General features: G+C 41.4%; 1 protein-coding gene across 2 annotated transcripts in view; it reads left to right on the top strand.

The window, feature by feature from the left end:
* Positions 1-13,886, top strand: part of LOC101038016 (uncharacterized) — a 443,760-nt gene that overhangs the window by 237,319 nt on the left and 192,555 nt on the right. For both annotated transcript variants that reach the window (XR_012517451.1, XM_074398477.1), the window contains exon 6: positions 11,843-11,903. The gene's annotated coding sequence lies outside the window, so the exon portion shown is untranslated. The remainder of the gene's footprint in view (positions 1-11,842; positions 11,904-13,886) is intronic.

Here is a 13,886-nt window from a genome sequence, read left to right as displayed (position 1 = left end):
TTTCATTGTGTATTGGTTAAAACTCTTAACAGTTCAGAAAATGTTTTGGTTAACTGGGTTGTTTGGGACCATCTAATGGCTATTCTCAAGTTGGAAATGCGTGATTCAAATTTCCCAAATGATTACCCAGCCTTCTACTTTATTTTGGCAGCATGGGAAAATCTGTTGTCACCTGAAGGTAGTCATCAGTGTCATATATATGTGGTCATAGGATTTATGGTTGGGCTGGCTTGGAGGTATCTTCTGATTCTTACCAAGAATATAGGAAGAAATGACATCATTTTCCTTCAGCTGAGAAGCCATGATTCAACATTATTCTGCTTGTAGTAGGTAATGCAACCCTACCTCAGTTCGACTTTTGCAGGGATGATACCTGAGTAATCCAGGGAATAGTGCTATGCAAATAGGGACAATTTCCATGAGGTCACCTCTTGTCCATGGTATATGGTATTAAGTGTTATGCCGAATTAGACTCAGAGGAGCTTATATTTCAAGCGAGTCACCTAAAAGCAGTTATATGCGTGACCAAGGAGAATAGAGTTAGGGAAAGAAGGAGACATCTCTTATTTACAACTGGAGATTGTGAGTTTTCACTGTGATCCTAAAAGGTAGATTTGCTTTGCCTTAGTTACCGGGATTACTTTTACCTCTTTGCCCTTTCCTGTGTCCCTCCATGAGGTATGGTAACTTTTCCTAGCTTTTGTTCCTATCACTGACTTTTCTCCTTACCCCCTGTCAAATTGAATCTCCAAGGTTGTAGAACTCAGAAAAGGATATTGCAAGCATTCTGGCCATATTACAAATCTCACATGAGAGTTCGCTCTGAATCAAAGGAGCTCTTATATTCTTTTTTAGTCCAAGTGATTCCTCGATGTGGAAGCTCTCAGATATTAGCTGATTTCCTGGAACACTCAAACGAGGTCACAGTTCATCAGCTGCCTCCCATAAACCAACCCTCTCAAGTTTCAACTGTCATTTGAAACTTCTGGGAATATCTTGATCCAAACAGATCACCTGAAAAGCTCCCTTATAAGGTCAAGGAATTACAGGGATCTTCTTCTTCGTTTTTTTTTATTGTGATAAAATTCATCATTTTTACCATTTCTAAGTGTTCAGTTCAGTGGCATTAAGTACATGCATATTATATTGCAGCCATCACTACCATCCATCTTCAGAACCTTTTCATCTTCCTAAAGTGAAGCTCCATATCCATGTTGTAGCATGTGTCAGAATCTCCTTCCTCTTTGGGGCTGAATAATATTCCATTGCACATATATATTACATTTTGTTTATTCATCCATTGATGGACACTTAGGTGTCTTCCACTTTAGGTTTTTGTGAATTATGCTGCTATGAACACTGGTGTACAAATATCTGTTCAAGTGCCTGCTTTCTGTTTTTGTGGGTATATACCTCATAGTGGGATTGGTGAATCATGTAGTAATTCTTTAATCTTTTGAGGAACCATCATGGTATTTTTCATAGCAGGTGCACCATTTTGTATTTCTCCCAGCAATAGACAGAGAGTTCCAATTTGTCCACATCCTTGCCAACATTTGATATTTTCTTGTTTTAGGGGTTGGTTTTTTTGTTGTTAATAAAAACCATCTTAATGTGAGTGAAATGCTGTGTCATTGTGGTTTTGATTTGCATTTTACTAATGATTAATGATGTTAAGTGTCTTTTCATGTGCCTGATGGTCATTTGTATATTTTCTTTGAAGAAATGTCAATTCCAGTTCTTTGCCCATTTTTTTAATCAAGGTGTTTGTTTTTCATTGTTGCTCAAGAGTCTTCTTGCATGCCGCCGACATAGTGCACTACTTCGAGATAGATTATTTCGCATTTATCTGGGGTTCTATGGGCAGCCTGTTCCCCCACCCATATGTTATGCAGATAAGAATATGTAGAGACTTACCACTCTGAAACACTCTACCTGGCATTCTAAGATTTGCCCGTATCTGCTTATTGTGAATGAGGTTCAGTGATGGATGCTGCAGAATACACCACTAACTGCTTTTGGATACTGTATGATATTGTCATCTAACTTTTCATTAAGAAAAATAATCTCTTTTGAGTAAAAGAAGGAAGTTGTGAGTCCATCTTATAATTTTTCAGTGTAATAATATTCTAGGCCAAGTATTGACACACTATGGATTATGGGCCAGATATTACCCCAGTCTGTTTCTGTAAATCAAGTTTTATTGGAACACTGGCATGCATATTTGTATGAGTATCATCTATTGCTACCTTTGCATTACAATGACAGATTGAGTAGTTGCAACAGAGATGTCTGACCTACACAGCCTAAAACATTTGCTCTCTGGTCCTTTATAGAAAATGTTTGCCAACCTTTGGCTGTTTTAGGTATTTAAGAAATGCTATTTTTAAAACCATATATATAATGTAGTGATGTTGACTGCAAGCTATTCACTTAGAAAACAATAAAGCTTATGTAGTAGATATTACTGGGTTTTTGTTAGTTTGTTTTGAGACAGAGTCTTGTTCTGTCACCCAGGCTAGAGTACAGTGGCGCAATCTCGGCTCACTGCAACCTCTGCCTCCTGGATTCAAACAATTCTCCTGCCTCAGCCTCCTGAGTAGCGTGGGCCACCAAACCTGGCTAATTTTTGTATTTTTAGTAGAGATGGGGTTTCACCATGTTAGTCAGGCTGGTCTCGAACTTCTGACCTTGTGATCTGCCTGCCTTGGCCTCCCACAGTGCTGGGATTACAGGTGTGAGCCACTGCGCCTGGCCAATATTACTGTTTTAAGTATTTACTGAATAGCATAGACACTGGCATTACTGCTTTTAAGTATTTACTGAATTCCAACTTTGTGTCCAGAGCTGTGTTCTTTGCCTTTGTTTTTTGATTGGAGCAATGGCTTTCACCTCCTTAGCATCACTGGGGCTGTTGCCAGATGTGAGCAAAAGGTTTCTAACATGGGTAGCACTTTTTAAAGTCACAGAATCTGATACCTGCCTTTCTCCTGTGATATTTCCTATTAGTACTAAACTTTGATGAAGTAACTCTGATCTTTAGCTGCGGTGAGAGGAGTTATGGAAGAGGGACCTGCCCCAAAGCAGAGACCATAGACAGCCTGCTCCCTGGTACCCTAAAGGTAGCTTTCTGCTTCTCTTCCCCTCTGCCTCCAGGTCAGAGGTACAGCTCTGCTAAGGCAGTGATTGCCAATTTTGAAATTTTGAGATACTGTTGATGTGTTGATTTTTTTTATTTTTATTTTATAAATTCTGTTCAATGTCTTGACCTTGTATACAGTAAACTTATGCTAGGTGTTAGAGGACTCATTAAGGTGTATGGACACTGTCTTTGAAGAGTTTATATGGTATGTTTTGGCAGTTGAAGAGTAGTAAGCATTGACTTTAAAATATTATCTATAATACCCATCTAGATAATGGGAAAGAAATCCTACACGTACACATTCATATCCACCCACGAACACAGACACCCAGGGAATGATAAAGCCTGATTGACATCTGCGTGCAGATGTTTTCTTTCTTTCTTTTTTAACTTATATTTTATGTTCAGGTGTACGTGTGCAGGTTTGTTATATAGGTAGACTTGTGTCGTGGGGGTTTCTTATACAGGTTATTTTGTCACCCAGGTATTAAGCCTAGTACCTGTTAGTTATTTTTCCTGATCTTCCTCCTCCCACCTCCACCCTCCAGGAGGCCCCAGTGTAGACGTTTTCTTAAGTAAAACAGTGGGGTAGTCATTTTGTGCAGTCCAAATGAGATTCCAACAATGGATGAGTCTGATAAGAAGTTACCTTTTGCTGCAGCTACAATATTTATCTAAAAGCAAAACGAGCCCTTAAACCTACCATGGGATCTTACTGCTTCACTTTCTTTGTGAGTGAAATGATGGGCATTAATATATTGAAAGCTATCAGGCCTTTTTCTTTACTTTTTGACAATTTGACCTTTTTTTCCCCCTGAAATACAGCGATCAGTATTTCTCTTCTGGATCTGGTTCTACCACCTATGTTGATTTTAATTACTTTCCTTGAAAACCATTCTCAAAATACTATCTGCCCCTTACGTTTTAAGCTTCCATGTTGTAAATAGAGCTTTGGGAAGAGTCCCTTTAAAAAGGATTTTCTTCAGCCAGTATCAGAGGAATATTTCCTTATTTTTATATTTATATGTTTTAATTCCTGAAGAACAGATCTCTACCAAATTTCATGGTATAGATTTAGGGTCATCTTTTCAATTTTAGACAAATTTTGGAATTCAGATGTTGCTCTTTGAAATGCTAGTGACTTCTCCAACTTAGGGACATTCATGGACTCAATAAGCATGTCTTTTATTTAGGATCCTATGATGATTCATTCATTTCTGCATCTTTTGAATGTCTGCTACACAGAGATAAGTGAGGTAAAATCCATGCTATCAGAGCTGGGTCACAATTTAGTGGAGAAGATGACAACAAAAATTTACCATGGAGTGTGAAAAGTGCTCCTCGTAGAGACATGTACATACATCATAGCAAGTGTAGAGCATTTGTAAACTTACTAAGTCCTAACTCAATTTAAGTTGGATAAATTTATCTGACCAGAAACACATAAATAACATGTATCTATGTGGGGTAATAAATGAAAAGAGTTGGATAAAATAAAATGTGTCTGTTACAATCAGTGGCCCCCAGCAAGGCCAGTGCTCTTGAGCCATTATTATTCCTGCACATTCTTTGTGTTTGGGTTATTAACATTGCGCTTAGGTCAGAAGAGAGTGTGTTCAGTCTGCCACGCTTTGATAACTAAAGTAAAGTGCTGATGGAGATCATTTCAGACTGTCTCTGTGCTGTTGATTGCATGCTTGTGGCTCATAATCAGAATGATGCAAAGTAATTGTTAGACTGACTTGCCAAGGCTACATTTTGTGTCGTTGCCACTGTCAGCAATTTGGTCCCGCTGTGCTGCCTGAAGCATGCTTGCCTGGCCCCTGTTGGGCACTAACACACAACTCTCCACTGAATGTTATGGGTAACTTGTGTCCTCACATCCTTGCTTGCTACCCCCAAACAACAACAAAAACCTGACAAAGAAATACCTGCTTATGTAGTCAAAGCAAGTGCTTCTTTTTTTTTTTTTTTTTTTTTTTTGAGATAGAGACTTGCTCTGTCATCCAGGCTGGAGTGCCATGGCACGGTCTCAGCTCACTGCAACCTCCACCTCCTAGGTTTAAGCAGTTCTCCCACCTCCGCCTCCACAGTAGCTGGGATTTCAAGCGCACATCACCATGCCCGACTAATTTTTGTATTTTTAGTAGAGATGGGATTTCACCATGTTGGCCAGGCTGGTCTCGAACTCTATACCTCAGGTGACCCACCTGCCTTGGCCTCCCAGAGTGCTGGGATAACAGGAATGAGCCACCGCGCCCAGCTGCAAGTGCTGATTTTTTGTTTGTCGGAATGCTTATGTATTTGAGACTTTAATCTCTCGTGTATGTTGCCAGGGAGCTCGTCTTTTCTCTCTCACCATGAAACCCAGACAAATCTATCTTTGTCACTTACCCTTGACTACGTTGCTTTTCTTGAGTGTTGTTTTCTTCATCTGTACAATGAGGCTAATAAAACCTATGTTACAGAGATTTTGTCAGCATTAGAGATAATAGATAAAAATGTGTCCACACAAATTAGCCATTCAGCAAGTGGTTGTGGCAGATATTAAGGAACTTAATGCTTACTCAGGATGATACAATATAGCAGCAAGACGACATTTCCCAAAGTCAGTAGTCCAAAAATATATGATAACGTAACTGTAGTATCAGCAGTTTTACTGGCCAAGTCATGTTTACCAGAGATACACAGTTGGATTTGGATGCTAGAATCTAAACCACATGCTTTTATGGGTAGATCTGGAATACAGGATATGTTATGGGCCCTCCCATGTATACTTTCAAAGGATATGACTCCCTTTAAAAGCAATGTATAATTTAGTCTTTTGTTTTGTTTTGTTTAAGATGGAGTCTGTCACTCTGTTGCCCAGTGTGGAATGGCAGGATCTCAGCTCACTGCAACCTCCACCTTCCGGTTTAAGAGATTCTCCTGCCTTGGCTCCCACATAGCTGAGATTACAGGCATATACCAGGAGGCCTGGCTAATTTTTGTATTTTTAGTAGAGGCAAGGTTTGCCGTTGCCCAGGATGGGCTTGAACTCCTGATCTCAAGTGATCTGCCCGCCTCTGCCTCCCAAAGTGCTGGGATTATAGGTGTGAGCCACTGTGCCCAGCAGATTTAGACTTGATGGTATAAAAAAGACATTATATAGCATATAACACAGCCTAACCATCTATTGCTCACTCATGGAAAAGCAGTGACCACAAGAGAGTTGGGCAAAGCAAAAACTCTGTCCCTATGAGAAGTTCACTGTTAGACCCAGAAACATCTCACACGCTCCTGAATTGTACCGTGGAAAGAGATTTGTTAAAAGTAGCTCAGTTCATATTCCATGATATAGTTAGTACCTAGAGTGAATTGTCAAAGAAATACTCTCTCTGACACCATCCAGCGCTAACATTTAAGGTCTGTGTTCTTATTTCCCAACATTGATTCCATTTTACAGGGCAAAAAATGTAACAGGCATTTTTTTTTCTAAGAGCATGACTCCCACCACAAATTATCACTCCCCTTAAAAATCGCATCAGCTGGACCAGAGATGAAGCATTTAGGGAGCATTTGTTGTAAGGTGGCGTGCAAAGGGACTATCACCTGCCATTGGTTATGGACTCTGGTTTCACAGATCCGACTGTGTTGCTCTGCTTCGCATCTTCACCTTTGACCTCGCCAGGATTTTGCAGCTGGTATATATGTCCCGTGGCATTTCTTTGCTGCGATGGTGTGTTCTTTTTCCCTCTACTGCTCTCTGCCAGCCCCATCTCCTGCCTGCTTCATGGAACAGCGCTCGATACTTAGAAAGGGTTGACTGTATCACGCCTGTAATCCCAGCACTTTGGGAGGCTGAGGTGGGTGGATCATGAGGTCAGGAGATCGACACCATCCTGGCCAACATGGTGAAACCCTGTCTCTACTAAAAATACAAAAAAAAAAAATTAGCTAGGCATGGTGGCACATACCTGTAGTCCCAGCTTCTACTCGAGAGGCTGAGGCAGGAGAACGGCTTGAACCCAGGAGGCGGAGATTGCAGTGAGCCGAGATCACGCCACGGCACTCCAGCCTGGGTAACAATGCGAGACTCCATTTCAAAAAAAAAAAAAAAAAAAAAAGGTTATCTACATTCATGGCTGGAGGAAATATGATTTCCACACACTCTGCCCATTGCGGGGATATGCTCACTTCCCCAGCCTCCCCTCAAATATAGGATTTTCCTGGAGTGTCACTGGTTGCTTGTGGAGTTATGGCACCCTTAATTGAGGGCAAGGTGCATCATGTGACTTCAGCAAATCATCACATATATTCTTACCAAACCCACCATACTCTTTGAGAAGAAACTTAAATTAGAAATATTGATATGAAGCAAACATTTTAACTTGTGATACCTTCTAAAGAAATATGGTAAGTCCTGATTTTTTTTTTTTAGGTTTTCAACTCCAATAATGTGATTTAATTCCTAGGTTCACTCAAGATCATACAGTTTGCAGTTCACTTTTCTCTGTATCATTAAGTGACTCTGCCATGATTGGGCTGAAAATAAGAACATTTGGTTGACTTCAGACTTAATGATATGGTACTTGATTTAGATGTCTCTATTCGCCCATTGTCCCTCTTCTTTAAAACTGGGTCCTTTTTCGATGTATTGGATACCCACTGAATGTTCTAAAGTGTGGTTCTGTTCCCTGCGGTGTATGTGTTAGTTTGTGTTCTTCTATGCCACACCCACTCAAACCAAAACAGTTTTAAGACTTTATATATTTATTCAGGCTGCCTTTCTCAATCTTGAAAAATGTGGGAGAAAAAGAACCACATGCTACCACAATATGTAGTCATTTCTTATAAATGTGGGACACTTGGGAGATTCTGTAGATTTAACAAATACCTATTTGTTGGGTAATTCCTTCAATGCAGTACTCTTGCAGTCCTCAAAATTATGATGTCCATGCATCTACTGATGCTAAAAGAGGTTTTTGATATAATTAATAAGCAAAAAATCAGACAGCAAAATACTATGAATACTATCATAGTACATCATAAATAGATTATATGTATATATAGATAGATAGAGAGAGAGAGAGAGAGAGAGAGATTTATTTCTATAAGTATGTGTATGATGTACTCTGTATGCCTGGGCATAGGAGAGAGTCTGGGGTCATTTAACCAGAATGTTAATAATGATTACTAGTGAGAATTTTGCAGATTTGTATAACTTGGGTTTTTCTATTCATCGAATTATTATACAATAAACAGTTTTGTTTTGTTCTCATTTGTCTCTTCCACTTTTTTTGACTCTATAGTCCTGTAATATTTTTATTTATTTTTTAATTTTTAAAATTTTTGCAGGTCCATAGTAGGTGTGTATATGTATGGAGTACATGAGATGTTTTGATGCAGTAATGTAATGTGAAATAAACACATGAAGAATGGAGTATCCATCCCCTCAAGCAATTATTCATTACATTGCAGACAATCCAATGATACTCTTTATTTTAAAATGTACAGTTATTGACTACAGTCACCCTGTTGTGCTATTAAACAGTAGATCTTAGTCATTCTTTCTAACTACTTTTATTATTATTATTATTATTATTATGAGACGGAGTCTTGCTCTGTTGCTAGGCTGGAGTGCAGTGGCACGATCTCGGCTCACTACCATCTCCCCCTCCCAGGTTCAAGCAATTCTCCTCCCTTAGCCTCCCAAGTAGCTGATATTACAGGTATGTGCCACCACACCCAGCTAATTTTTTGTATTTTTAGTAAAGATAAGGTTTCACTATGTTGGCCTCCGTCTCCTGACCTCATGGTCTGCCCACCTTGGCCTCCCAAAGTGCTGGGATTACAGGTGTGAGCCACCATGCCCAGCCTCTAACCACTTTTTGGTACTCATTAACCATCCATCCCCACCTCCCCTCCAGCCCGTTCTACCCTTCCCAGCCTTGGTAGCCATCCTCATACTCCCTGTGTTCATGAGTTCAGCAGTTTTGACTTTTAGATCCCACAAATAACTGAGAACATGCTAAGTTTGTTGTTCTCTGCCTGGCTTTTTTCATTAACGTAAGTCTCTCCCGTTGCGTCCATGTTGTTGCAAATGACGGTCTCATTCTGTTTTATGGCTGAGTAATATTCCTTTGTGTGTATATACCACACACTTCGTTGCTTTGTTGGTACACACTTAGGTTGCTTCCAAATCTTAGCTGTTGTAAACAGTGCTGCAACAAACATAAGAGGTGCAGATTTGTCCTCAATATGCTGATTTCCATTCTCTTGTGTGTGTAGATAGATAGATAGATAGATAGATAGATAGATAGATATACACTCAGCAGTAGGATTTCTGGATCATATGGTAACTTGTCTCATCTACTTGTGAGGGATGAGGAAAAGGGAATACGGTGCAGCTACTCACATTCTGATAATTTTGTTTTTAGATTGAGTTTCGGTCTTGTTGCGTAGGCTGGAGTGCAGGGTTGCAATCTTGGCTCACTGCAACCTCCGCTTCCTGGATTCAAGCGATTCTCCTGCCTCAATCTCTTGAGTGCTGCGATTACAGGCACACACTACCACACCTGGCTAATTTTATAACTTTAGTAGAGATGAGGTTTCACCATATTGGCCAGGCTGGTCTGAAACTCCTGACCTCAGGTGATCCACCCGCCTCAGCCTCCCAAAGAGCTGGGATTATAGGAGTGAGCCACCATGCCCAGTCACATTCTGGTAAATCTTTAAGTCATCAAAGTCTCTCTCCTGTGTCTTTCCTCTATTGTTACAGATATGTGAAAATGCTGTGCCAAATGTTGATAATGCTTTTTTGTTTTATTCATTCTCTTCCTCGTGCCAAGCGCCGCACTAAAAACTAGAAACATTCTATGAAGTTGGTATTGTTATTGCCATGATGCACGTGAGGAAAGTGTTCAGTGAGTTTAAGTAACTGGAACTACACAGCTTCTCTCTGACTGAGCTGGGGCTCAGACTGAGATCTGACTCGGAAATCAGTTTTTGTGGTCTTAAGAATTCATACTGTAGACATCTCGTCTGCCGTTAGGATGAAAAGGTCAGTGTGTGTGAGTGGATTATAAAGTGTTGCTTTAAAACGAAGAAGGTACCTAGAAGTTTTGCAGTATCTACTGTTTCCAGTGTTGGCATGGTATTCTGGCGGGTTTTTCAATTAGAGCATAACCTTTGTCTTTGTAACCCCACTTGGCCTAGGATAGTCTGACTGCATAGTGTCAGGTTAAACACTTGTGGGCTGCGAGTCTCCGGGACTTGGAGCCGCGCCCTTCAGATTCTGAGAAACTGAGTCTGGGAATTTTCCTGCATTCCGGTAGGCCATCCTAAGGAAGCGCCATCCTGTTCTGGTGACCACATGCAGTCCACATCCTCAGGAAAACGGCGGGAAAGCTGTGGCCTTCCACAGCTCGCAGAATGAATCCCAAAGGTTCTGGGATCCTGTGAAACTTCCCTGCAGAACATCAGGAGCTGGAATAGCGTTGCCTCCCAGCCTCTCCTAAACCTGCAAAGGTGTCTCTAAAATAGTATCTAGAAATTCTTTTTGAGTTGGATCTTGAACTTAGTTCCTTGTGCGGTGCAGATTAAATTGTCTGCTGTCGTCGCTGTCTTATCTCCTTTGTCTTTCAGGCTTCCTCTGTCCAGCGTTCACATCATCTTCATTCTTTCCCATGCTTTGTTTGGTTAGTCAGTATCTCAGACACAGTGGCTTCCTCACGGGATTACTCAGTCAGCCTGATATGTGACCTCCAGCGCCCCTCTGCCAAGTCCACATTCCCGCATGAGCCTAATTACATACAGATCACTGTGAGGAGGGGAGCTGTGGGTGGATCATTTTGGGAAAAAGCGAAGTGCAGGAATGAGGTACTTTGGTTATTTATTAAGACTTCTGCACAGCCTGGGCAATGGAGCAAGACTCCGTCTCTGCAAAAGAAAGAAAAAAACCACAACATTTTAATCCAGGCATGGTGGCACACGCCTGTAGTCCTGGAGGATGGCTTGAGTGTAGGAGTTGGAGGCTGCAGTGAGCTACAATGACCACCCACGGTCGCTGAATTTCCCCATGAGAGGGACTTTGGAGGGAGGATCCCAGGGTCTGAGCTGAGCTCTGCCACTCACAACTGTGTGCAGGTGAGCAAGTGACTCAGTCCCCTGGGCCTCAGGGTTTCCAACTATAAAATGGGCACGGGTCTACGACAAACCTGGGTGACAAAGCAAGACCCTGTCCCCAAAAAACAAAACAAGGCTGGGTACAGTGGCTCAAATCTCAACACTTTAGGAGGCCGAGGTGAAAGGAGCGCTTGAGACCAGAGTTCAAGACCAGCTTGGGCAACATAGTGAGATCCCCCATCTCTACAAAATCATTACTTTAAAAAAAAAATACAAAAATAAAAAGACTTCTTCAGTAAGCATCATGGTGGGCATGGAGGACATGACATTTTTAAAAACGCACCTAAAAAAGTGATTTCTTGTGCATTATAAGATGTCATGCCTGTGATTCTTCTCCATGTATTGATTGTTCAAAGCTCTGCTTTTAAAATTCATATAGTCAGCCAAATAATCACGCATCTATTGTTCTTCAGACGTTTATTGTGCACCCCCAAGTGCTGGGGCTAGAATTTCTTATCTCTAGGCCTGCTCATTTGCACTGATTTAGAGAATGAAGTTATTAATTCTTTTAAAAAATCTTTTTTTCTCTTCCAGTTTTCCAAAGATATTAGACCGTTTTCTTCGTGAAAAGAAATCGACCTGCTGTTTTCATAGGGTGAGTGATCCTTTAATCATTCCTGTATTTTTACCCACATCAATATGTTATCCAGTTACTATGATGCTCCAGGAAAAAATGTGTGACAGCATGCATTCTCGACTTCTCTCCTGCTTGGAACCAAGGTATTTTTCCTATTTGACTCTCCTCATCACTGGGTCCTTTGGAGAGGTTGGTTTCCCTCGTAGATTTTTCTGCTGTTTCTTTTTGCTGTTCACATGCTTTTGCCTCTTGCGAGGTCATCATCATTGCCGCTACCTTGTCCAGCTCACAGAGAGGAAGTTTCTTTCCCTCAGCAACTGGTGCACAGAAATACAGCTGTGGGCAAGGGGGAACCATCCAGTTTCTTTAAGTGACTGTGCTGACTCATGAATACCATGACCAAGAATAATAGGATGTGAGCACCAGATGAGACCTGAGAGCTTGTCTGGCAAAAGCTCTTCACATCACCACATCACCTTTGTGGGGCTTCGTGGAGAGCAGCAGAGCTAGGATTATGACAGAGGTGTGTTCGGCTCTTAGCTGCATGATGTTTGCCCTGTACAAGGCTGGTTTTGGAATCTGCAGATCTTTTTTTTTTTTTTTTTTTTTTTTTTTTTTAGACAAAGTTTCACTCTTGTTGCCCAAGCTGGAGTGCAGTGGCCCAGTCTCTGCTCACTGTAACCTCCACCTCCTGGGTACCAGCAGTTCTCCTGCCTCAGCTTCCCAAGTAGCTGGGATTACAGGCTCTTGCCGCTGTGCCTGGTTAAACGTTGTTGTGTTTTTAGTAGAGACAGGGTTTCACTATGTTGGCCAAGCTGGTCTCAAACTCCTGACCTCAGGTGATCCGCCCACCTCAGCTTCCCGAAGTGCTCGATTACACTGCATCCAGCTGGAATCTGCAGATTCTTTCTGAGGGTATAGAGTTATAGGTAGTTCAACTTAATGTGGTCTTGGTACACTAATAATGATCACCCCTAAGGCAGTGGTCAGGAGTGATGTTGATCAACTTTTTGACTTTCTCATAATCATCGTTGGCTACTAAGTAAAGAAGCTGGCAGAGCGAGTGTGCCCAGAAAGCTTCTGTTGTGGATGTCATCTGAGAAAGCTTATTTTCCTTTGCGTACTTTCTGAGCCACTGCATCTGCAACACCACATTGTCACGGGCTGAGACTTGATGGTACGTCTGCTCTGCAGCCACAAGTCACAGTGCACCCGCAGGTGTGTGCGGTCCAGCCGCAGACCCACACACTTGACTCACTGCTGCCTGCACCTGTGGAAGAACAGCTAACAGAGTTCCTATACTGAAGTACAAATTTGACCTGCAGTCACTGAGCCTGTTGAGAAACATTTATTCTTTTCTTTTAAAGTTATGTTGGTATAAGAGTGCAATTGTGTGATAAGATGGAGAGAAGGTAAGAACATGATTCTCAGAATCCCAGAAGGTAGACTTTGTGTGTGTGTGTGTGTGTGTGGATGTGTGTGTCCTAGGCAAAATCTTGCTTTGAACTGTGTCCATTTCAAAGGTTGGTGAGCTAAGTGCACTTATTTCCAAAACATTTCATCTCACCTAGGGAGTGGTCAAAGCGTGGCTTTAAGAGCTTGTGTTTATGATTTTATCCAACTTGTCAACGTAATCACTTTTTCTTTTTCCCTAACTAGAGTTATTATTAAGGAACTGGATCAGACACAGACATAAAATTGGTTTCTACGAATGTACTGAATGGAGTGTAGAACACGGATTGCTGATTCGTGAGGGATCATCTGCTGAATTATCCTAGTACTGATCTCTCCTGTCCGCAGACCTGGGTCTACACGAGTGTGCATTCATCAGAAGTATGAATGTGTCCATTTCCCTGTCTCATGAGAAAAGTCCAAAAGGTTTATTCTCAGAGCACACCACGGTACACTGTGGCTCACTGACACCTGTTGCTGTCTGGGGAACCTACAGTTCTCTGTAGAATCAAGAGATTAGTTAGACTAAAAGAAGGGAGCATTTAAGGG

Source organism: Saimiri boliviensis, chromosome 4 (assembly GCF_048565385.1).
Source record: "Saimiri boliviensis isolate mSaiBol1 chromosome 4, mSaiBol1.pri, whole genome shotgun sequence".
NCBI classification, from domain to species: domain Eukaryota; kingdom Metazoa; phylum Chordata; class Mammalia; order Primates; family Cebidae; genus Saimiri; species Saimiri boliviensis.
This window is presented reverse-complemented; position numbering and strand designations above follow the sequence as displayed.